Source organism: Pleurodeles waltl, chromosome 3_1 (assembly GCF_031143425.1).
Source record: "Pleurodeles waltl isolate 20211129_DDA chromosome 3_1, aPleWal1.hap1.20221129, whole genome shotgun sequence".
In the NCBI taxonomy this organism is placed as follows: Eukaryota; Metazoa; Chordata; class Amphibia; order Caudata; family Salamandridae; genus Pleurodeles; species Pleurodeles waltl.
In genome coordinates, this window is record NC_090440.1 from 18,566,726 (window position 1) to 18,592,681 (window position 25,956).

The window sequence follows — 25,956 nt, forward strand, 5'->3', positions numbered from 1 at the left end:
GGCCCTTGGCAGCTGCCCATGCCTAGAGGTGGCCCTGATCCTAGGACCACTTGATATTCACCATTCTGGGGAGTTCAACTTGTGATACCCCTAAGGGCTCAATGGCTCCCAGGGATGGATGTTTCTGCCTGGGTACCCCCAGCCACCCTTAACTCCAGGCATGGGTTACAGAGGCCCCCAGGGTGTGCTGCCACCTGGGGATCCTGTCTCTTGCACCATCACCCTATACCTCTATCAATCTACTCTCTATCCCCACTCTCTGACTCATTCCAAACCCATTCTACTACTGTGATCTCCAAAATAATCATTCCTAGACTCTTTCCTTCTCTAGCCCCCTTGCTCACTCGAAACCGCAGTTTACAACTATGATCTCTCAAACAACCCTACTAAATTCTCCCTTATGTATCCCTCCTTTAACTCATCCAAACCCCATGTTTAGGTTTCGCCTGCATAGCACTTGTGCTGTGCTTGCAAAGTTTTATGTTACTAAAATAAAATCTTTAAAGGGACTCAGACCCCACCCCAACTTCGCCCCTTACTTACCTGAACTTCCTTTGTTCATTCAAACGTCGCACCAAAATCACCTGAATTTACTTGATTTTTATTGGCTAGCAGGTCACTTCCTGCTTTTTTGCTCTTCTGTTCTGCTTTCTGTTCTGTTTTGCCAACATGTGGAGCGTGGCCAAAGTCTACCTTCCAGTTTTTGGTGATTGGTTACTTGTGAGTGTTTATACCCGAAAAGGTGAACTGAACGCAAGCCAATTTGCATTGAAATGTCTGTAAACATGCCGGCCATCTTGCAGGAGTATCGAGTGCAGATGTAAAGCAAGCAGCCAGTGGGCTCATTATATTGTGTTTTTCATTCTTCATAATTACATTTCTGCTGAATAACAGTTGTAAATATTAAAATTATTTGTGTGCATGTTTCTTAAATTGCCACTCACTCATTTGAAAAGAAAAGTAATTTGTATAATTGGGTGATGTTTTATTTTGAATTGTTATGCTCTCAGTGACTTATTAACAGGCAATCACAAGTGCAGTTATCTTGCAGGCACCAGGGTCATGATTTGAATGGTGCAACAGGTGCAGTGGCACCTGGCACAAAAGTCAGAACTCCTGTAAACACCAAAGATTGATATATTGTACTACTAAACAGACAGTCACAGGTGCAGTTACTGTGCATGCAATAGGGACATGATTTGAATGGTGCAGCAGGTGCAGTGGCACCAGGGCCAAATGCTCTATGAACCTCACTAAACTAAAGTAAGTTTTAATTCTCAACAGGCAGCCACAAGTGCAGTTATGTTGCAGACACTAGTTCATGGGTATATGGTGCAGCAGGTGCAGTGGCACCGGGGCATCAAGGTGTCAGAACCCACCTAAACACAGATTATTGCTATATTTTATGACTAGACAGGCAGTCACAGTTACGGTTGCCTTGCAGTTAAAAGGGGGCATGGTTTGAATGGTGCAGCAGGTGCAGTGACACTTTACCAGCTACACATCCCTGTAATCTCATAGCATGCCATATCAAATAAGGTACAAATTACAACTTTGGAACCCTGGGATATTATTTCAACATGCATCGCAACATAAACAACTATTAACGGCTTATCTAATTTAAAACAAACATTATTGTAACCTTTTTTCTAATATTTATAATCCAGTTAGTCAAATAGAACGCAAAAGAAAAACAAAGGTGCAACCTATTGGCTTTGCTAATGCTTGTTCTACTATGATCTCCCTAATCTCTTCCCTAAGACTCTTCCCTCCTCCCTCTCTCCTTTACTCATCCCAAACCTCACTTTACTACTTTGATCTGCCAGTTAACACTTCTGGATTCTCCCCACCCCACCCCCCCATCCCTCTGGTATACTACTCAATCCTACTTCAGACCCACGAATTAAGTCCGGTTCCGGAGCAGTGTGCTATTTGAAAGCTCTTTGACGCCTCGTCAGGGGTAGTAAGCGCTATATAAACAGATTTACAATGTGCAGCGTCATGCAGTGTAAGGTCGCTCCTCCTCTCCCGCGAGGGATCCCTCCATCCCTGCCTCGCCCTCTCTCTCCACCCTACTCTCTCCGCTCTTCTCCCGCTCGCCTCTGTCTCTCATCAACCCCTTTGCTCCCCCTTACACTTCCCTCCACCCTCTGACATCACGTCTCCCCTTGTTCCCGGCTCGAGCTGTTCCCCCCCCCCCCCCCCCTGCGGTGTCTTTTGTTCTCCTCCACATTGTGCCCCCCACCCCAGTCTTCTTCTTCATCACTTCAGCCCTTCTCTCCTTCCCTGATCTGCACACACTCCCTCCTCCCCTCCTACCATCTCTGCCCCCTTGTCTCTGATCCCCCCCCCCCCCCCTTGCGGGATGCTGAGCTGTCTCTGCCCTCAGCGGGGCCTGCGGAGACATCCAGGAAACAGGAACCGCGAGGGTAACGTGTGCTCCTCCCCTCCTGCTCCACAGAGGATGTGCCTGGGGGATCCACCCCCCCCCCCCCCCCCCCGGTGCTGCAGATCTGCAGAGCTCACGCTTTCTGTGACTTCAACTTCTCCAAACTTAAGCCCGTCTGTTGAGAAGTTACGAGAGGGCTCGAGGGAGGGAGGGGGAGAGATGGAGGGGAGAGAGGGACCACAGAGGGAGGAGAGGGAGGGAGGGGGAGAGATGGAGGGGAGAGAGGGACCACAGAGGGAGGAGAGGGGGGGGAGAGATGGAGGGAAGAGAGGGACCACAGAGGGAGGAGGGGGGGGGAGAGATGGAGGGGAGAGAGGGACCACAGAGGGAGGAGGGGGGGAGAGATGGAGGGGAGAGAGGGAGGAGGGGGGGGAGAGATGGAGGGGAGAGAGGGACATCAGGGGGAGGAGAGGAAGGATGAGGGGGTAGAGATGGAGACGAGAGAGGGACCACAGAGGGAGGAGAGGGAGGATGAGGGGAAGAGATGGAGGGGAGAGAGGGACCACAGAGGGAGGAGCGGAAGGAGGGATGAAAGAAGGAGCGAGAAAGGAGGAGAGAGAGAGATGGAGGGGAGGGGAAAGAGGAACCACAGAGGGAGGAGAGGAAGGAGGGATGAAAGAGTAAGCGAGGAAGGAGGAGGGTGGGAGAGACTATCGGAGAAGGGAAGAGTGCAGGAGGGACGAGTCGTGAAAGGGTGAGAGGTGGGACTCGAGGAAGGAGGAGGGGAGGAGACGCGAGGGTCTGTGGAGGACAAATGAGGATAATGGGAGAAGTGAAGGAATGAGAATGAAGGGAGAAGGGATGGAGAAACAGTGAAGATAAGGACTGAGAAAGGCAAGAAGGAGGAAGTCGATGAGAGGAGAAGGAGATGGAAGGAGAAATGTCAAGACGTGAGAATGGGAGGAAGGGAGAGCGGGCGGGGGTGGGGGTGGTCCTGGGGTGAGGGAAGGAGGAAGAGAGGCAATCAGGAGAGAGTTGAGGGTTTGAAGAGGGGACTGAGGGTTAAAGGAAGGAGTTAGAGAGAGAAGGAGGGATGAAAGGCCTGTGAGGGAAGGAGTGAGGAAGATAAGGAAGGAGAAACAAAAGAAAGGTACAGAGAGAGTGGAAGATGGAAAGAAGAAGTAAAGGGATGAGAGACAAGGGATGGAAGAAATGAAGGAATGAGAGAGGAAGGATGGATGGAGGAAGTGAAGGAATGAGAAAGGAAGGAGAAGAGATGGATGGAGGAAGTGAAGGAATGAGAGAGGAAGGAGGAAGGATGGATGGATGGAGGAACTGAAGGAATGAGAGAGGAAGGAGGCGATGGAGGAAGTGAAAAGATGGAAGGGGAACGAGGGGAGAGGAGATGGGAGAAGTGAAGGCATGAGATGGCAAGGAGGGGAGAGGAGATAGAAGAAGTGAAGGAATGAGATGGGAAGGAGAGGAGAGGAGAGGAGATGGGAGAAGTAAAGGCATGAGATGGCAAGGAGGGGAGAGGAGATGGAAGAAGTGAAGGAATGAGAGGGGAAGGAGGGGAAAGGAGATGGAGGAAGTGAAGGCATGAGATTTAAAGGAGGGGAGAGGAGATGGGAGAAGTGAAGGCATGAGAGGGGAAGGAGGGGAGAGGAGATGGGAGAAGTGAAGGCATGAGAGGGGAAAGAGGTGAGAGGAGATGGGAGAAGTGAAGGAATGAGAGGGGAAGGTGTGGAGAGGAGATGAGGAGGTGAAGGAATGAGAGAGGAAGGAGGGGAGAGGAGATGGGAGAAGTGAAGGAATGAGATGGGAAGGAGGGGAGAGAGAATGGGGGAAGTGAAGGAATGAGATGGGAAGATGGGGAGAGGAGATGGAGGAAGTGAAGGAATGAGATGGGAAGATGGGGAGAGGAGATGGAGGAAGTGAAGGAATGAGAGGTGAAGGAGGGGAGAGGAGATGGGAGGAGTGAAGGAATGAGAGGGGAAGAAGGGGAGAGGAGATGGGAAAAGTGAAGGAATGAGATGGGAAGGTGGGGAGAGGAGATGGAGGAAGTGAAGGAATGAGAGGTGAAGGAGGGGAGAGGAGATGGGAGAAATGAAGGAATGAGAGAGAAGGGAGGGGAGAGAAAGGAGGGGAGAGGAGATGGGAGAAATGAAGGGATGAGAGGGGAACGAGGGGAGAAGAGATTGGAGAAGTGAAGGAATGAGATGGGAAGGTGGGGAGAGGAGATGGGAGAAGTGAAGGAATGAGAGGGGAACGAGGGGAGAGGAGATGGGAGAAATGAAGGAAGGAGATTGGAAGGTGGGGAGAGGAGATGGAGGAAGTGAAGGCATGAGAGGGGAAGGAGGTGAGAGGAGATAGAGGAAGTGAAGGCATCAGAGGGGATCGAGGAGAGAGGAGATGGGAGAAGTGAAGGAATGAGAGGGGAAGGAGGGGAGAGTAGATGAGGAGGTGAAGGAATGAAATCGGAAGGTGGGGAGAGTAGATGAGGAGGTGCAGGAATGAGAGGGGAAGGAGGGGAGAGGAGATGGGAGAAGTGAAGGAATGAGATGGGAAGGAGGGGAGAGTAGATGGGGAGGTGAATGAATGAGATCGGAAGGTAGGGAGAGTAGATGAGGAGGTGCAGGAATGAGAGGGGAAGGAGGGGAGAGGAGATGGGAGAAGTGAAGGAATGAGATTGGAAGGAGGGGAGAGGAGATTGGAGAAGTGAAAGAATGAGATGGGAAGGAGAGGAGAGGAGATGGTAGAAGTGAAGGCATGAGATGGGAAGGAGGGGGAGATGGGAGAAGTGAAGGAATGAGATGGCAAGGTGGGGAGAGTAGATGAGGAGGTGAAGGAATGAGATGGGAAGGTGGGGAGAGTAGATGAGGAGGTGAAGGAATGAGAGGGGAAGGAGGGGAGAGGAGATGCGAGAAGTGAAGGAAAGAGATGGAAAGGAGGGGAGAGTAGATGAGGAGGTGAAGGAATGAGATTGGAAGGAGGGGAGAGGAGATTGAAGAAGTAAAGGAATGAGATGTGAAGGTTGGGAGAGGAAATGGGAGGAGTGAAGGAATGAAATGGGAAGGAGGGGAGAGGAGATGGGAGAAGTGAAAGAATGAGATGGGAAGGAGAGGAGAGCCGATGGTAGAAGTGAAGGCATGAGATGGGAAGGAGGGGGGGAGATGGGAGAAGTGAAGGAATGAGATTGGAAGGTGGGGAGAGGAGATGGTAGAAGTGAAGGAATGAGAGGGGATGGAGGGGAGAGTAGATGAGGAGGTGAAGGAATGAGAGGGGAAGAAGGGGAGAGGAGATGGGAGAAGTGAAGAAATGAGATGCGAAGGAGGGGAGGGTAGATGAGGCGGTGAAGGAATGAGATTGGAAGGAGAGGAGAGAGGATGGGAGAAGTGAAGGAATGAGATGGGAAGGTTGGGAGAGTAGATGGGAGAAGTGAAGGAATGAGATGGGAAGGAGGGGAGAGGAGATGGGAGAAGTGAAGGAATGAGATGGGAAGGAGAGGAGAGGAGATGGTAGAAGTGAAGGAATGAGATGGGAAGGAGGGGAGAGGAGATGGGAGAAGTGAAGGAATGAGATGGGAAGGTGGGGAGAGGAGATGGTAGAAGTGAAGGAATGAGAGGGGAAGGAGGGAAGAGTAGATGAGGAGGTGAAGGAATGAGAGGGGAAGGAGGGAAGAGGAGATGGGAGAAGTGAAGGAATGAGATGGGAAGGAGGGGAGAGTAGATGAGGAGGTGAAGGAATGCGATTGGAAGGAGGGGAGAGGGGATGGGAGAAGTGAAGGAATGAGATGGGAAGGTTGGGAGAGGAGATGGGAGAAGTGAAGGAATGAGATGGGAAGGAGGGGAGATGGGAGAAGTGAAGGAATGAGATGGGAAGGACAGGAGAGGAAATGGGAGAGTTGAAGGAATGAGAGGGGAAGGAGGGGAGAGGAGATGGGAGAAGTGAAGGAATGAGATGGGAAGGAGGGAGACGAGATGGGAGAAGTGAAGGAATGAGATGAAAAGGAGGGGAGAGGAGATGGAAGAAGTGAAGGAATGAAAGGGGAAGGAGGGGAGAGGTGATGGGAGAAGTGAAGGAATGAGAGGGGAAGGAGAGGAGATGGGAGAAGTGAAGGAATGAGAGGGGAAGGAGAGGAGAGGAGATGGGGAGGGGAGGGAATGAGATGGGAAGATGGGGTGAGTAGATGAGGAGGTGAAGGAATGAGAGGGGAAGAAGGGGAGAGGAGATGGGAGAAGTGAAGGAATGAGATGGGAAGGAGGGGAGAGGAGATGGGAGATGTGAGGCAAGGAGAGGGGAAGGAGAGGAGATGGGAGAAGTGAAGGCATGAGATGGGAAGGAGGGGAGATGGGAGAAGTGACGGAATGAGATGGGAAGGTGGGGAGAGGAGATGGTAGAAGTGAAGGAATGAGAGGGGAAGGAGGGGAGAGTAGATAAGGAGGTGAAGGAATGAGGGGGGAAGGAGGGGAGAGGAGATGGGAGAAGTGAAGGAATGAGATGGGAAGGTTGGGAGAGGAGATGGGAGAAGTGAAGGAATGAGAAGGAAAGGAGGGGAGGGGAGGGGAGGGGAGAGGAGATGGGAGAAGTGAAGGAATGAAATGGGAAGGACAGGAGAGGAGATGGGAGAAGTGAAGGAATGAGAGGGGAAAGAGGGGAGAAGAGATGGGAGAAGTGAAGGAATGAGATGGGAATGACTGGAGAGGAGATAGGAGAAGTGAAGGAATGAGAGGGGAAGGAGGGGAGAGGAGATGGGAAAAGTGAAGGAATGAGATGGGAAGGAGGGGAGAGTAGATAAGGAGGTGAAGGAATGAGGGGGGAAGGAGGGGAGAGGAGATGGGAGAAGTGAAGGAATGAGATGGGAAGGTTGGGAGAGGAGATGGGAGAAGTGAAGGAATGAGATGGAAAGGAGGGGAGAGGAGATGGGAGAAGTGAAGGAATGAAATGGGAAGGACAGGAGAGGAGATGGGAGAAGTGAAGGAATGAGAGGGGAAAGAGGGGAGAAGAGATGGGAGAAGTGAAGGAATGAGATGAAAAGGAGGGGAGAGGAGATGGAAGAAGTGAAGGAATGAAAGGGGAAGGAGGGGAGAGGTGAAGGAATGAGAGGGGAAGGAGGGGAGAGGAGATGGGGAGGTGAGGTGAGGGAATGAGATGGGAAGGTGGGGAGAGTGATGAGGAGGTGAAGGAATGAGAGGGGAAGGAGGGGAGAGGAGATGAGAGAAGTGAAGGAATGCGAGGGGAAGGAGGAGAGAGAAGATGGGAGAAGTGAAGGAATGAGAGGGGAAGGAGGAGGGATGGATGAGGAAGTGAAGGAATGAGAGAGGAAGGAGGGGAGATGGATGAAGTAAAGGAATGAGGGGGAAGGAAGAGGGATGGATGGAGGAAGTGAACAGATGAGAGGGAAAGGTGGGGAGAGGAGATGGGGAGATGAAGGAATGAGATGGGAAGGAGGGGTGAGGAGATGGGAGAAGTGAAGGAATGAGATGGGAAGGAGGGGAGAGGAGAAGGGAGAAGAGAAGGAATGAGAGGTGAACGAGGGGAGAGGAGATGGAGAAAGTGAAGGCAAGAGAGGGGAAGGAGGGGAGATGGATGGAGGATGTGAAGGAATGAAAGGGGAAGGAAGCGATGGGAGAAGTGAAGGAATGAGATGGGAAGGAGGGGAGAGGAGATGGGCAAGTGAAGGAGATGGGAAGGAGGGGAGAGGAGATGGGAGAAGTGAAGGAATGAGATGGGAAGATCGGGAGAGTAGATGAGGAGGTGAAGGAATGAGAGGGGAAGGGGGAGAGCAGATGGGCGAAGTGAAGGAATGAGATGGGACGTTGGGGAGAGTAGATGAGGAGGTGAAGGAATGAGAGGGGAAGGAGAGGAGATGGGAGAAGCACTCGCTGCCTTCACAGTGAGTGGAAACATCCACTTGCTTTCTGTGCTTTCTGAAACCAAAACATATTTTTGCTTTCAGTCAGTTTGTTTTGTACTGGAAAGTGCTGCAACCTCCCTGTACAATAAAGCTTTACAAAAACCATGAGAAAACAAAACACGTTTGAAAAAGCCAAACAGCTGTCTGGCAAAGCTAGAACTATTGGCTTTGTCATTGCTTGATTAGTGGTGGTTTTAGATCCACTTTGACTTTTGATTCAGGGCTTTCGGACTCATTCAGGACTCCAGGGAGACACAAGACTCTTGCACCTGGTGTCCGTGTCTCTCCTCCTCTGACATCTTCATCTCAGCTCTTTCCTTTTTATGCCTCTCCCATTCCACCTTCCCTCGCTCCTCTCCCTTCTCACTCCTCCCCTGCCACTTTCCATCACGTACCTCCCTTTTTATTTATCCACCTCTCTCTGCGCTCTTCCCTTTACTCTCTCCTCTCGTACTTTCCCTGCCTCTTCCAACTCATGACCCTTCTTCTCCATCCATCCTTCTCCATTCCATCCCTCTGCCCTCCTCCAATGATCCTCCTCCTTCTTCCGCTTCCCCACTCCTCTATCCCCCTTCGCTTATTCGTATCACCATGATGAGACCCATCCACTCCGGGGACCCCACAGACCCTTGTCCCTTCCACCTCTACAACTTGGGCCCCGTACCCGACCAGCGAACCCCTCACCCGCATCCTGAACACCTTCCTGGAAGCCTGGAAATGCGCAGTGGTCAATGCGCTACTGTAAAACACCTTCCGCAGAACGACCCAGCTGCAAACTACCGCCCGATCTCCTTACTACCATACCCAGTCAATCAACACCAACCACCTCAAGCTACGCAAACTCCTGCACACCGCTCAATCAGGTTTCAGAACCAATCACAGCACCGAAGCAGCCCTCATCGCAGCAACCAATGATATTAAGATGATTCTTATGCAAAGGGATATAGCTGCCCTCATCCTGCTTAACCTCTCGGCGGCCTCTGACACGTTCTCCCACTCCAGCCTGATCAGGAGCCAGGAAGTCACAGTCTCGCCCTCAACTGCATCTGTTCCTTCATAACTGGAAGAACCCAGAAAGTCACCATGGAGCAGAACTCAGGAACCTCCTCTGTGGACTCCACCAAGGATCATCTCTAAGCCCAACCTTATTCAGCATCGATGTGACCCCATTGTCTACATCATCAGGTTACACGGCATCAACATTGTCTCCTATGCAGACAACTCACAACAATTACTGCAGACGAGACACTTGTGACAAGAGCTGTCTCAAGCTCTACGAGGACAAGACTGAAGTTGCAATTTTCAGAAAGAAGTCCTCTCTGTAGGACTTCAGCTAGTGGCCAGCAGACCTAGGAACCACCCCTACTACTCACTCTAGACAACAAACTCGATGTAACTGCCCATGTGAACTCCTCCTGAGGATGCCGTGAAAAATCTTCAAGTGGTAACACCAGGAAAACAGTCACACAGGCCTTCATAACCAACAGACTTCACTACGGCAACACGCTGTCCGCTGGAATCACCAGTTTCTGAACAGACTTTAGACCATCGGACCACAGCGCTCGTCCTCAAACTACCGCGCCCCCACAGCGCTCATCCTCAACCTACCGCGCCACCACAGCGCTCGTCCTCAACCTACCGCGCCACCACAGCGCTCGTCCTCAACCTACCGCGCCCCCACAGCGCTCATCCTCAACCTACCGCGCCACCACAGCGCTCGTCCTCAACCTACCGCGCCCCTCCAGATCATGCCGCACCCCAGAGAACTCCAATGACTCCCCACACACAAACACACTCAACTCAAAACACACACACAAGCACTACACAACCCCTGCCCACATACCTCAACAGCCCTTCCACCATCCCTCCAGACACCTCTTCACTGGCACACACACCCCCATACACAAGAGCAGAGCAGGAGGTCCCGCCTTCTCACACATCACCCCCAAAGCCTGGATTGACCCCGCGCACACATCTGAGCCCCCTCATCACTTTGTGAGTTCAGGAGGCCCCGCCTTCTCACACATCACCCCCAAAGCCTGGATTGACCCCGCGCAGCACATCTGAGCCCCCGCATCACCTCTTGAGTTCAGGAGGCCCCGTCTTCTCATACATCACCCCCAAAGCCTGGATTGACCCTGCGAAGCACATCTGAGCCCCCTCATCACTTCTTGAGTTCAGGAGGCCCCGCCTTCTCACACATCACCCCCAAAGCCTGGATTGACCCCGCGCACACATCTGAGCCCCCTCATCGTTTCTTGAGTTCAGGAGGCCCCGCCTTCTCACACATCACCCCCAAAGCCTGGATTGACCCCGCGCAGCACATCTGAGCCCCCGCATTACCTCTTGAGTTCAGGTGGCCCCGTCTTCTCACACATCACCCCCAAAGCCTGGATTGACCCCGCGCAGCACATCTGACCCCCCGCATTACCTCTTGAGTTCAGGAGGCCCCGTCTTCTCACACATCACCCCCAAAGCCTGGATTGACCCTGCGCAGCACATCTGAGCCCCCGCATTACCTCTTGAGTTCAGGAGGCCCCGTCTTCTCACACATCACCCCCAAAGCCTGGATTGACCCTGCGCACACATCTGAGCCCCCTCATCACTTCTTGAGTTCAGGAGGCCCCGCCTACTCACACATCACCCCCAAAGCCTGGATTGATCCCGCGCAGCACATCTGAGCCCCCTCATCACTTCTTGAGTTCTGTAAGAAGCGGAAGTCCTGCCTCTTCCAATAAACTCTTAGGAGTCCTCCGCCCATCCCCTGCGAGGCACCTGGACACCCTCACGTGTGATTAGTGGCCCATACAAATACCATAACATGACATAGCCGTGCACACTTCCGGTGGGCCCTGGTGGAGCTGGAGAGAGTGTTGATGGGCCTCTCTCTGGGGATGTGGGCTTTAAAGACAGCTGCCGCTTGTAAAGGGTGGGGGCTTTCACTCCTCAGGTAAAACATGGGACACCACTGGGGCCCCCTCTACCTCACAGCTCACTCATTTCATTCTTGAAGTTTTAGCTGACTGCAGCATTTCGAGTTTCTCATTCACTATTGCAGTTTGTAGACTTCATATCAGGAAATGTAAACTAACAACATTTTACAATAACAATAATTGTACCTTTTGTTTAGTGAAAACATTTCTGGGCGTGCACACAGACCCCACCCCCGTCACTCACAAAGACTGGGGCCCATATTTATACTTTTTTAGCGCCGCATTTGCGTCATTTTTTGACGCAGAAACGGCACAAAATTGCAAAATACAATTGGGGCATATATATACTTTTTAACGCACAACTGCGCCAATGCAGTTATGCGTCAAAAATTTCACCGCCGGCTAACGCCATTCCAACGCACCATGCGGGCGCCTTATTTATGGAATGACGTTAGCCGGCGCTGCGGACTTGTCTGAGTAAAAAAAAATGACTCACACCAGGCAGTGCCGGAGTATGGGAAAATGGGGGTTGTGCATCAAAAAATGGTGCAAGCCAGGTCTGAGGCTAAAATCAGGCCTCAAACCGGACTAGCGCCATTTCTTTTGACGCACAATCCCCATTGACATGACTCCTGTCTTAGCAAAGACAGGAGTCATGCCCCCTTGCCCAATGGCCATGCCCAGGGGACTTATGTCCCCTGGGCATGCTCATTGGGCATAGTGGCATGTAGGGGGGCCCAAATCAGGCCCCCCTATGCCACTTTAAAAAAAAGGAAAAAAATACGTACCTGAACTTACCTTTACTTCCCTGGGATGGGTCCCCCCATCCATGGGTGTCCTCCAGGGGTGGGCGAGGGTGGCAGGGGGTGTCCATGGGGGCAGGGGGGGCACCTCTGGACTCCTTCCGAGCCCACAGGTCCCATCAGGCTGTGCACCGTTTTTTAAGGCCCACCCCCTCCTGTGCGTTAAAATGACGGTGAGGGATAAATAAGGCACACAGGCCTTAAAGTCATTTTTGGAAGGGAACGCCTACCTTGCATATCATTAATGCAAGGCAGTTTCCTGCTTCCAAAAAATGACGCAGATGGTGGAATTTTGACGTCCGCAGGGTCGGGCGTCAAAGTTTAAATATGGGGCAGTGTTTGCGCCGAATGTGCATAAAATGTTTTGCCGCACATTCGACGCAAACAGAGTATAAATATGGGCCAATTGTATTTTGTAAGTTTGCGCCGTTTTTGCGTCAAAAAGCGTTGCAAATGCGGCGCTAAAAAAGTATAAATATGGGCCTGGATGTTTGAAACTTTTTCTGAATTTTCACCGAAGGATAGAGACAGAATCTGTGTATTTAGTGATAATATACGATTAGCATTTCAGTTCCAGTGAGATAGGTCTGTGGGCTAATGCACCTGCTGCAGACATCTATATGTAACTTGTAGCTCACAAGTTCTATTGCAAGTGACATTGCTCTGTGGGTTACTGCGTCGCCTGCAGGGAGGTACCAGTCTTTAGGCCTATTAAGAGGCTCACTCCCAGGTTGCATTGCAGTGGAGGCTCAGGCCAAGATTTACAAAGGTTTTGCGGTGGGCTTGCCTTAATTTGTAATGTAAAACTGACGCAAAAATGTTTTGGGATTTACAAACCAACGCAGAAACAAAGTGGACCCACTATACTTTCACCCAGAGTTAAGCTGCTGAAAACAGCCGGCATCCCTGTGTGTGACAGTATGGGAAAAAATGAGGAATTACAGGGGGAATTAAAGATGGAATTACTAACTTACCCCCATAATGCCTCATTTGCAAGTGGATTCTCAATGGCTGAACTTGTAACGAGCCAGGTTTTAACTACCCTCATAGAAAATCCGGGGCCAGGGGTCAATAGTCTCCATAGTGTTTCACCCAATGGCTGCTGGCCCCTCAGCCACGCCCCCTTTCTAAACCAATATAACTCTGGTACCCGCCAGCGGTGCCCTAACTTTAGTGCCCAAATGGCCCTTTTCTCTAGCGCAGCGGTTCTTAAACTTTTGACTTGTGTGGACCCCCAATGAATTGTTACTAGAATCCAGGGACCCCCCACTGAGTCATTATTGGAAGCTGGGGACCCCTGGCCTAAGCATTTTTATGATTTGAACCTCAAAACAATGCAGAAAAATACACAAACAAGTATACATCATACAAATGTTCACTTTTTTAAATATTTTGTTTATTTACAATCAAAGATAGAAATTCTTTTCACATTTTTAATTTTGCTTCTTTATTTTATATACTTTATTAATTTTAATGTATGAATCTTAATATTTAGTTTTGTGAAACAGTCGTGGATATCCAGTGGTTCTCCTACCACAGGTTAAGAACCACTGCTCTAACGAATTTGACCCAACACTTTTTTGGCGTTGAATGGTCCATTATGCAAAAACCCAGAATTCTCTGGCCATTTTCTTTTTTCCAGTGTAACTTCTCTCTCTTTTTCAACTTGCTGAAAGCTAAGACTTGGTAGCTGCCATCTTTTACCCTCTGCGCTGTTCTCTGACGTATTTCAGGGGGAATCAGTGCACATGTTACTTTACGTGGAACACTCGTGTCAATGCATCAACATAGAGTAACAAAGGGCCTGATTTAGAGTTTGGCAGATGGAGTTACTCTGTCACAAACGAGACAGATATCCTGTCCAGCATATTACGATTCTATTATATCCAGCACTTAATTGAGCCCGTGGTTTTCAGTGCTCAGCACCGCACTTAATTGCCAACACCGGAACTTGTCTAATTTAGTAATGAGCACAGTACCAGTTGTTAGTATTATCATCGTCAGCACTTCTGGAATCAGTGTGTGGTTCTTCTGGGATCAATGTGTGGTGCTTCTGGGATCAATGTGTGGTGCTTTCGGGATCAATGTATGGTGCTTCCTGGATCCGGGATCTTCCGGCATCAATGTATGGTGCTTCTGAGATCAGTGTGTGGTGCTTCTGGGATCAATGTGTGGTGCTTCCGGGGTCAGTGTGTGGTGCTTCCTGGATCAATGTGTGGTGCTTCTGGGATCAATGTGTGGTGCTTCTGGGATCAATGTGTGGTGCTTCGGGGATCAGTGTGTGGTGCTTCCGGGGTCAATGTGTGGTGCTTCCTGGATCAGTGTGTGGTGCTTATGGGATCAATGTGTGGTGCTGCCTGGATCAATGTGTGGTGCTTCTGGGATCAATGTGTGGTGCTTCTGGGATCTTCCGGGATCAATGTATGGTGCTTCTGAGATCAGTGTGTGGTGCTTCGGGGATCAATGTATGGTGCTTCTGGGATGAATGTGTGGTGCTTCTGGGATTGGTGTGTGGTGCCTCTTGGATCAATGTGTGGTGCTTCCGGGATCAGTGTGTGGTGCTTCCGGAATTAGTGTGTGGTGCTTCTGGGGTCAATGTGTGTTGCTTCTGGGATCAGTGTGTGGTGCTTCTGGGATCAATGTGTGGTGCTTCCGGGATCAGTGTGCGGTGCTTCTGGGGTCAATGTGTGTTGCTTCCGGGATCAGTGTGTTTTGCTTCTGGGATGTGTGGTGCTTCCGGGATCAGTGTGTGGTGCTTCCTGGATCAATGTGTGGTGCTTCTGGGATCAGTGTGTGGTGCTTCTGGGATCAATGTGTGGTGCTTCCTGGATCAATGTGTGGTGCTTCTGGGATCAGTGTGTGGTGCTTCCGGGATCAATGTGTGGTGCTTCTGGGATCAGTGTGTGGTGCTTCCGGGATCAGTGTCTGGTGCTTCCGGGATCAATGTGCGGTGCTTCCGGGGTCAATGTGTGGTGCTTCTGGGATCAATTGTGGTGCTTCCGGGATCAATGTATGGTGCTTCCGGGATCTGTGTGTGGTGCTTCCGGGATCAATGTGTGGTGCTTTTGGGATGTGTAGTGCTTCTGGGATCAGTGTGTGGTGCTTCTGGGATGTGTGGTGCTTCCGGGATCAGTGTGTGGTGCTTCCGGGATCAATGTGTGGTGATCAGTGTGTGGTGCTTCCGGGATCAGTGTGTGGTGCTTCTGGGGTCAATGTGTGGTGCTTCCGGGATCAGTGTGTGGTGCTTCTGGGTTGTGTGGTGCTTCCGGGATCAATGTGTGATGCTTTTGGGATCAGTGTGTGGTGCTTCTCGGATATGTGGGGCTTCTGGGATCTATGTGTGGTGATTCTGGGATGTGTGATACTTCCGGGATCAATGTGTGGTGCTTCCGGGATCAATGTGTTGTGCTTCTGGGATGTGTGGTGCTTCTGGGATCAGTGTGTGGTGCTTCCGGGATCAATGTGTGGTGCTTCCGGTATCAGTGTGTGGTGCTTCTGGGATCAATGTGTGGTGCTTCTGGGATGTGTGGGGCTTTTCGGGATCAGTGTGTGGTGCTTCTGTGATCAATGTGTGGTGCTTCCAGGATCTGGCATCAATGTGTGTTGCTTCTGGGATGTCTGGTGCTTCCGCATTCAATGTGTGGTGTTTCTGGGATCAATGTGTGGTGCTTCCGGGATCAATGTGTGGTGCTTCTGGGATGTGTGGTGCTTCCGGGATAAATGTGTGGTGCTTCTGGGATTTGTGGTGCTTCCAGGGATCAGTGTGTGGTGCTTCCAGGATCAATGTGTGTTGCTTCTGGGATGTGTGGTGCTTCCACATTCAATGTGTGTTGTTTCTGGGATCAATGTGTGGTGCTTCCGGGATCAATGTGTGGTGCTTCTGGGATGTGTGGTGCTTCTGAGATCAACGTGTGGTGCTTCCGGGATCAATGTGTGGTGCTTCTGGGATGTGTGGTGCTTCCGAGATCAATGTGTGGTGCTTCTGGGATGTGTGGTGCTTCTGGGATCAATGTGTGGTGCTTCCGGGATCAATGTGTGGTGCTTCTGGGCTGTGTGGTGCTTCCAGCATCAATGTGTGGTGCTTCCGGTATCAGTGTGTGGTGCTTCCGGGATCAATGCGTGGTGCTTCTGGGATGTGTGGGGCTTCTGGGATCAGTGTGTGGTGCTTCCGGGATCAATGTGTGGTGCTTCCGGTATCAGTGTGTGGTGCTTCCGGGATGTGTGGGGCTTTCGGGATCAATGTGTGGTGCTTCTGGGTTCATTGTGTGGTGCTTCCGGAATCAATGTGTGGTGCTTCTGGGATCAATGTGTGGTGCTTCCGGGATCAGTGTACGGTGCTTCCGGAATCAGTGTGTGGTGCTTCTGGGATCAATGTGTGGTGCTTTTGGGATCAATGTGTGGTGCTTCTGGGATCAGTGTGTGGTGCTTCTGGGATGTGTGGTGCTTCCGGGATCAGTGTGTGGTGCTACTGGGATCAAGGTGTGGTGCTTCTGGGATGTGTGGTGCTTCCGGGATCAGTGTGTGGTGCCTCCAGGATCAATGTGTGGTGCTTCCGGGGTCAATGTGTGGTGCTTCCAGGATCTGGGATCAATGTGTGGTGCTTCTGGGATGTGTGGTGCTTCCGAGATCAGTGTGTGGTGCTCCTGGGATCAAGGTGTGGTGCTTCCGGGATCAGTGTGTGGTGCTTCCGGGGTCAATGTGTGGTGCTTCCAGGATCTGGGATCAATGTGTGGTGCTTCTGGGATGTGTGGTGCTTCTGGGATCAATGTGTGGTGCTTCTGGGATGTGTGGTGCTTCCGGAATCAATGTGTGGTGCTTCTGGTATCAGTGTGTGGTGCTTCCGGGATCAATGTGTGGTGGTTCTGGGATGTGTGGTGCTTCCGGAATCAGTGTGTGGTGCTTCTGGGATCAATGTGTGGTGCTTCTGGGATGTGTGGTGCTTCTGGGTTCAATGTTTGGTGATTCTGGGATCAATGTGTGGTGCTTCCGGAATCAGTGTGTGGTGCTTTTGGGATCAATGTGTGGTGCTACTGGGATCAGTGTGTGGTGCTTCCAGAATTAGTGTGTGGTGCTTCTGGGATGTGTGGTGCTTCTGGGATCAAGGTGTGGTGCTTCTGGGATGTGTGGTGCTTCTGGGATCAGTGTGTGGTGCTTCCGGGATCAATGTGTGGTGCTTCTGGGGTCAATGTATGGTGCTTCCAGGATCTGGGATCAATGTGTGGTGCTTCTGGAATGTGTGGTACTTCCGGGATCAGTGTGTGGTGCTTCTGGGATGTGTGGTGCATCCGGGATCAGTGTGTGGTGCCTCCGGGATCAGTGGGTGGTGCTTCCGGTATCAGTGTGTTGTGCTTCCGGGATCAATGTGTGGTGCTTCTGGGATGTGTGGGGCTTCCGGGATCAGTGTGTGGTGCTTCCGGAATCAGTGTGTGGTGCTTCTGGGATCAATGTGTGGTGCTTCCGGAATCAGTGTGTGGTGCTTCTGGAATCAATGTGTGGTGCTTCCGGTATCAGTGTGTGGTGCTTCCGGGATCAATGTGTGGTGCTTCTGGGATGTGTGGGGCTTCCGGGATCAGTGTGTGGTGCTTCCGGAATCAGTGTGTGGTGCTTCTGGGATCAATGTGTGGTGCTTCCGGAATCAGTGTGTGGTGCTTCTGGGATCAATGTGTGGTGCTTCTGGGATCAATGTGTGGTGCTTCCGGAATCAGTGTGTGGTGCTTCTGGGATCAATGTGTGGTGCTTTGGGATCAATGTGTGGTGCTTCCGGGATCAGTGTGTGGTGCTTCTGGGATGTGTGGTGCTTCCGGGATCAGTGAGTGGTGCTTCTGGGATCAAGGTGTGGTGCTTCTGGGATGTGTGGTGCTTCCGGGATCAGTGTGTGGTGCTTCCGGGGTCAATGTGTGGTGCTTCCAGGATCTGGGATCAATGTGTGGTGCTTCCGAGATCAGTGTGTGATGCTTCCGGGGTCAATGTGTGGTGCTTCCAGGATCTGGGATCAATGTGTGGTGCTTCTGGGATCAATGTGTGGTGCTTCTGGGATGTGTGGTGCTTCCGGGATCAATGTGTGGTGCTTCTGGGATGTGTGGTCTTCCAGGATCAATGTGTGGTGCTTCTGGTATCAGTGTGTGGTGCTTTCGGGATCAATGTATGGTGCTTCTGGAATGTATGGTGGTTCCGGGATCGATGTGTGGTGCTTCCGGGATCAATGTATGGTGCTTCTGGAATGTATGGTGGTTCCGGGATCGATGTGTGGTGCACGCTACCGTGGCCTTTGGTGAGGGTCCTGGCTGAGGGAATGTTTGTCACGGTCACCATCCTGCTAAACTCTAAATCAGGCCAAAGTAACAATCCCTCTTGCACCTGAATTGACATGCCATGGAGGGAGGAAGACGGAGGCTGCAAAGTGCTAACCTGGAGCTCTTATGGTTGGAAAGAAGTGACGTAGTTTACACTGCAAAAAAATGTAATTACTGTATTATTTGTTTTACTATGGGCCAGCCACCGCCTAGCAGCCCAGAAGTCCCCGGGCGAGACTTCCCTGTGAAATGTCCCATCCTTCCCTCGTGGAGTGTGGGTACATCGTGTCTTTGGGTATCTTTGGGTGACTGGCAGCATTTCTAACGTACATTTCCTAGGTAGGTGGAGGTAACACTATCGATTTTACCAATAAGCACTTCATATTTACTTGAAAACAGCAACAGATTAGAACTTGTCAAAATTGTATTTTACTGTGTTTTTCCAACGGTCTACTTTCAGCTAAAAATGTGTTTCGGCTAACAAAATTGAGTTTGCTTCCCCAGAATGTGGGGGCAGCAAAAGTGGGGTTGGCATATGCACCTAGAATGCCTTTGAGTAAAACCAATACAAAAGACGTGTTGAGGAGCAAATGGTTGTGAGGACAGCCTTGGAATATCTGTAAATAGAGAGATCTCCCATGCAGAAAACTGAAAAATGTACACCAGGAAAGAAATGATTGTTAGAAATTACAATGCTTTTTAAATAAATCTTCGAACCTAGCTCCTAGAAGGTTCTGTGTGTTTTCAAGTGAGCTGGAGACTTCTTTGGGTTCAGGGGACCTTATTTGTTTGTCAGACTCCAGGCTGATGTTGTATGAGGGCATGTCCTTATCTCCTGCAGCTGCCCCTGCCTTGGCACACACTGTGCTCCCTGGCTGCCCACGTGCCAGGCATACATACACAGGGTTCTTTGACTTTAGGAGTGAGCTGGAGACCCTCCTGGGTTCAGAGAGACCTTGGCTGGTTTTCAGGCACCAGGCTGATGTGGACTGAGGGTTTTCCCTTATCTCTACCTTGGCACACACTTGGCTCCCTGCTGCCCACACGTCAGGCTTACACACACAGGGTTCTTTGAATTTAGAAGTGAGCTGGAGAAACCCTGGGTTCGTGGAGACCTTGGTTGGTTTTTACCTTCCAGGTTGATGTTGACTGAGGGCTTGTCCTTATCTCTTGCAGCTGCCCCTGCCTTGGCACACACTGTGCTCCCTGGCTGCCCACGTGCCAGGCTTACACACACAGGGTGCTTCACACACTTGTCCTCCGTCAGCACCCAGATGTTTCGCTGCCCACCTCTCGGCTCCAGCAGATGCGCCCTTTGTCTGCACGGGCACGGCGTGGGCGCGCGGGCTGTGCTTTGTTTAATCATTAGAGCTGGCACCGGGCCGCCTGGCACCGCTGCAGATGTCAAGCCGTGGGCACAGAGCTGCTCAGACTGTGGTTAGGGCTAAACTTAGCGTCCCTACAAACAAGGATAAGCCGAGAAGAGCCGACCGTGCGTGCGCCTGGCAGCCCCCGCGTCATGCGGGCAAGTAGGCATGGCCCAGCCTCCATGTGGTGCCAGATGGACCCACAGAGCCAAGCAGAAGACGTCTTAAAGTGACAATGTAGGGCCAAATCACAAGTCCTGCTCTAGCACAGGGGGTGGGGGGTGCTAGAGATTCTGGCTCAAATAACCCCCTCCCCCCTCACCCCCGCAGCCCATTGAGAATTCATCTTTGGAGAGTTTCAGAGCAAACCTGGAATGGGGACCATCTCTCAGAGAGAAGAAAAAACGCAAATATATGGGATAAAATACCCCCCTGCCTTACATTTTAAGGATACTGCAGGTCACCAAAAGTTTCTGTGACCATACAGAGGGACGAGGCTGAAGGTCGTGGACCTCTGAGGTCACATTCAAAGTCAATAACCATCTTCTAGTGTGCATCAGCGAGTATTCTATGCCTCATAACACGTGGCCACACCGCCGCTATTTGGAAAATCGCTTATATTTTTGGCGTTTCGGTTTCCATGTTTATTGTAGATCAGAACAATGAAAGCAGAATCTGTTCTGTGAAATTAAACACACCAAAAAGCAGTCAGTCATTTTTGCAAAAAGATATTAGAATCAGTTTGATGCAAGTCAAGTAAAAAGGCTTTGGCTAAGACTTATAGACTACACATGGATGGAATGCTAGAAGGAAACTCAGCCACCAGCAATTACGTGGCCTGCAGCGTGGTTCCAGTGGCACAGTGAGCACGAGACCGACATCGTGTAGAAACATGCAGAGGTTCAATTTTTCCTGTAATTAGTTGTAGTGCTTAAAAAAAGTAGATTGCCATAAACATCTCCTACCCCAGGGCTATCTTTTGTTTTTAGAGAAACATACAAGGAAAAGCAGTTCCCGTTGCAATTGTTTAAACTGCAGCTGCAGTTCTACTCCAGTGTTTTGATATTAGAGGTGAACTGTAATAGTCTATTACAGTCAAGGAGCTATGTCATTTCACTAACAAACTGTCACAATTCGAATGTAATAGGAAAATTGGAGGACTTTAAAGAAGGATTGCAGGCTCTCCAGTATTACATGCGGGATAAAGTGAGGATATTGCTACTCACGAGGAGGCCCGTGAACCCAGAGAGGAACGAGGCCGACTGCTGAATGTTTTTACAAGGTCGTGGAGCTCTGATATGACCTGCAGTAGCCCTGTGTGGCAGAGGGTATTTTATTCCTTATAATACATGGCCATGCCATCACCCTTCCCACAAACCACTTAAATCCTTGGCGTCTTTCTCCTTTGGATGCCCTGAATAGTGAAACTGGAAAGTATTGCAAAATACAACACATCAACAAGTTGTTAGTTCGTAATTTGTTGGAACAATATATGGGAATCTTTTAGGAGCCAGATTGAAGGAAAGGCTGAGGCCCAGAATGGTACAAAAGGAAGAGAGAGGCGGTGACCCTCAGTCTGCCAAAGACAAGCATGTTACCAATATGGTCTCCTTCCTGCCAATCACGCTCCGGAAACAACGATTAGAAGAAGGACAAGCCAGTTCCCTTTTTCACTGTTTAAACTGCAGCTGTATTTATGCCCTGGGACCCACTTCTCACCTTTCCTGGTGGATCTGGCAGCAGGCATTTTGATGTCACAACTCAGCTGTAATAACTTATTACAGTTGAGCAACTATGTCAACTAGAGAAGTCACAGATAATAATGCAGTGGCGTAACAACACTTCAGGGGGGCCCCTGCAAAGTACATGGGGGGGCCATGCTCCGGACCCAGTCTTAGGCCGGGGTCCCACTGTCGGTGCATAGTGCCAGAGGGGGGCCCCTGGAACTCACCCCTCATCCCCCGCACTGCGAGGGCTGAGGGGGCTATTGTTACGCCACACTAATATTGGAATTAGACGCAGGCCTTTCTATAGGGATTGAACGTGTTATACAGTTATGGTACATTGAAGCCTGTAGGCAAAATTGGGAAAGTTGAGAATGTCAGGGTCAGCCCCTCCCCCTCCAGCTCCATTCTCCCCTGTAGTTATCTCAAGGTCTGTGAAGAGAACCACGTGTAAGGGTATGTCAGGGTACAGTGGGGTACCTTTCCATAACAAGGGGTTATGGAAAGGCAGAAACAAAGACAGACTCCTGCAAGCTGGTTGAAGGAAAACCCGGACTGGCAGATTAATGCACAGAGGGGGATATTTACGAAGAGCTTGCCCCATTGCCCCACTGTTGCGTCCTTTTTTTTTTAAAGCGGCGGCTCTCTGTGAGCTCCATATTTACAATGCAATGCATTTGGCCAAATGCAGCAGTTTTTCAGGGCCTGCGTCAAAAAAACCTGTACTAGATCTGGCTGCGTCACAGATGAATTAATGTATGCAGAGTGGGTGTTTCGTTGGAAAAACTCACTTAAAACTGATGCAGTGATATTTACAAGATTTTCCTTGTTTGACGCATCTGTCAGATGCGTCTTGCAAAGTCTGCAATGCGTCAGAAATCCTACCCTTCCTAAACCCAGGTGTAGGGACTGATGCGGTGGCTATTAAACAGGAATCTGACTATTTGAGGTCACTTCACCTGGAAGATGTCTGTTTTTCACATCTCCAGTAGTTGTAGTTGGTCTAAACATTTGCCATGACACTGTCACTCACTATGTCACATGTACTCAGGTCTCCACATACACATGTGAAGACTATGCCCACTGTAATGTGACACATAGCCATACTGCTTACACTACATTCAGGACCAATGTGAGATCGTACAAGGTGCTATTCCACCATTTTACAGTCTTTCACATTCATCCTGACACATTAGCCTACTTGTGTCTGTCAAAACTGACGCAGTGCCTCTGAATTTTGGTGCATATCTGAAGTTGCATCAGTTGGGAGGCCAACTTCACCGATGTGCCACTTTTGGGGCTGATTCATTACGGCAAAATTCCCACAGATGCATCAGAAGTTCTGTAATAAGTTATTACAGTTGAGTTGTGCATGCGCGATGCCTGCTGCCGGAGCTATCAGGCAGTGAGGGCGAAGAGCAGTTCAAGGAGCAGAATTACATTTCCTATTTAAACTGAGAACGAATTTTTTAGCTCCTCTGAGATGCCTTTTCCCCAAGATTAACATTCATTAGCAGAAAGGAGACATTTTTGACAGTACATTTATTTTTTGCCAGACTGTAGGTCATTAAAGCAGGAGTATCTCTGCACGTTACCAGACATTATGAATTTATCCGTTTTTTTTAAAGTTGTGCACATGAAGCTCCATAGATTATGGGCTTGTCAGAAGTTACTAGTTGTATATTGGTGTGCCTCATTTCTCACTACATTTATTCTACGCACTTACAACTATGCATGAAGGATCACAAGGCAATGATTTAGGGCCTGATTAAGAGTTTGGCGGATATCCAGTTCGCCGTATTACAATTCCATTATATCCTATGGACATAGTAATACTGTGGACGGGATATTAGTCACGTTTGTGACTGAGTTACCCATCCGCAAAACTCTAAACTCACGTCTTTTTGGAGAGGGGTAATAGTATAACCATATATTATAAGGAATAAAATATCCCCAGCTGTAATTTAACAGGATATTGCAAGTCACGTCGGAAGTCCACGGCCATATACGAGCATTCAGTCTTTGGCCTTGTTCCTCTTTATGGTCACAACTCTTCAGTGGCTTGCAGTGTCCTTATCACATATGGCAGATTGCAGTGTCCTTATCACATACAGTGGATGGTACTTTATCCCATATGAGACATGTTTCTTGACAATATTCTCACCAAGAAGGTTGGTGCATAGATGAGCTCATGAGAGAAAATGTAGATGGCTTAATAAATAATAACAATGTACTCAGTTTCGGCTGAGGAACCTCGATTTTTAAAATTCACGCCTTGGGTGCCAAGGCGCATCTTGTCTCGGAGACTGGCACATCCGTTGAGCAGAGCTAGCATAAACAGAAAAAGATGGCTCTTACAAGTTACCACTGCCTGACATTTGCATTTTAATTTCACAAAGGCAGAGGACAACTCAAGATTGAAGAGGATATACAAGCCAACTGAAAAAAACAAATTGCAAGAGAACTACAAAGGGAATTTAAAGAGAAATTGATTTTACCATCCAATTTATAAGTGTGAAGCTTCAGGTATCCTGATGCTGGAGTTTAAACTGGTTCTGTTGTTTGACACCTTTGGCCGTGTGGCCCGTCCAGCACCGGATGGGGCAACTGGTATTAATATATCCTGCCCTCGATTACCGTACAAGGTATAGCATCTTCCCCAGCCTGGTACCGACAGAGTAACCAGGTGTAGGAAAGTACCATCTTGCCTGGCATGTTACCCCCATTTTTCACTGTATATATGTTGTTTTAGTTGTATGTGTCACTGGGACCCTGGTAACCCAGGGCCACAGTGCTCATAAGTGTGCCTGAATGTGTTACCTGTGTGGTGCCTAACTGTCTCACTGAGGCTCTGCTAATCAGAACCTCAGTGGTTATGCTCTCTCATTTCTTTCCAAATTGTCACTAACAGGCTAGTGACCATTTTTACCAATTTACATTGGCTTACTGGAACACCCTTATAATTCCCTAGTATATGGTACTGAGGTACCCAGGGTATTGGGGTTCCAGGAGATCCCTATGGGCTGCAGCATTTCTTTTGCCACCCATAGGGAGCTCTGACAATTCTTACACAGGCCTGCCACTGCAGCCTGAGTGAAATAACGTCCACGTTATTTCACAGCCATTTTACACTGCACTTAAGTAACTTATAAGTCACCTATATGTCTAACCTTTACCTGGTAAAGGTTAGGTGCAAAGTTACTTAGTGTGAGGGCACCCTGGCACTAGCCAAGGTGCCCCCACATTGTTCAGAGCCAATTCCCTGAACTTTGTGAGTGCGGGGACACCATTACACGCGTGCACTACATATAGGTCACTACCTATATGTAGCTTCACAATGGTAACTCCGAATATGGCCATGTAACATGTCTATGATCATGGAATTGCCCCCTCTATGCCATCCTGGCATAGTTGGCACAATCCCATGATCCCAGTGGTCTGTAGCACAGACCCTGGTACTGCCAAACTGCCCTTCCTGGGGTTTCACTGCAGCTGCTGCTGCTGCCAACCCCTCAGACAGGCATCTGCCCTCCTGGGGTCCAGCCAGGCCTGGCCCAGGATGGCAGAACAAAGAACTTCCTCTGAGAGAGGGTGTTACACCCTCTCCCTTTGGAAAATGGTGTGAAGGCAGGGGAGGAGTAGCCTCCCCCAGCCTCTGGAAATGCTTTGTTGGGCACAGATGTGCCCAATTCTGCATAAGCCAGTCTACACCGGTTCAGGGGACCCCTTAGCCCTCCTCTGGCGCGAAACTGGACAAAGGAAAGGGGAGTGACCACTCCCCTGACCTGCACCTCCCCTGGGAGGTGTCCAGAGCTCCTCCAGTGTGCTCCAGACCTCTGCCATCTTGGAAACAGAGGTGCTGCTGGCACACTGGAGTGCTCTGAGTGGCCAGTGCCACCAGGTGACGTCAGAGACTCCTTCTGATAGGCTCCTTCAGGTGTTAGTAGCCTATCCTCTCTCCTAGGTAGCCAAACCCTCTTTTCTGGCTATTTAGGGTCTCTGTCTCTGGGGAAACTTTAGATAACGAATGCAAGAGCTCAGCCGAGTTCCTCTGCATCTCTCTCTTCACCTTCTGATAAGGAATCGACTGCTGACCGCGCTGGAAGCCTGCAAAACTGCAACAAAGTAGCTAAGACGACTACTGCAACTCTGTAACGCTGATCCTGCTGCCTTCTCGACTGTTTTCCTGTTTGTGCATGCTGTGGGGGTAGTCTGCCTCCTCTCTGCACCAGAAGCTCCGAAGAAATCTCCTGTGGGTCGACGGAATCTTCCCCCTGCAACCGCAGGCACCAAAAAGCTGCATTACCGGTCCCTTGGGTCTCCTCTCAGCACGACGAGCGAGGTCCCTCGAATCCAGCGACTCTGTCCAAGTGACCCCCATAGTCCAGTGACTCTTCAGTCCAAGTTTGGTGGAGGTAAGTCCTTGCCTCACCTCGCTGGGCTGCATTGCTGGGAACCGCGACTTTTGCAGCTACTCCTGCCCCTGTGCACTTCCGGCGGAAATCCTTTGTGCACAGCCAAGCCTGGGTC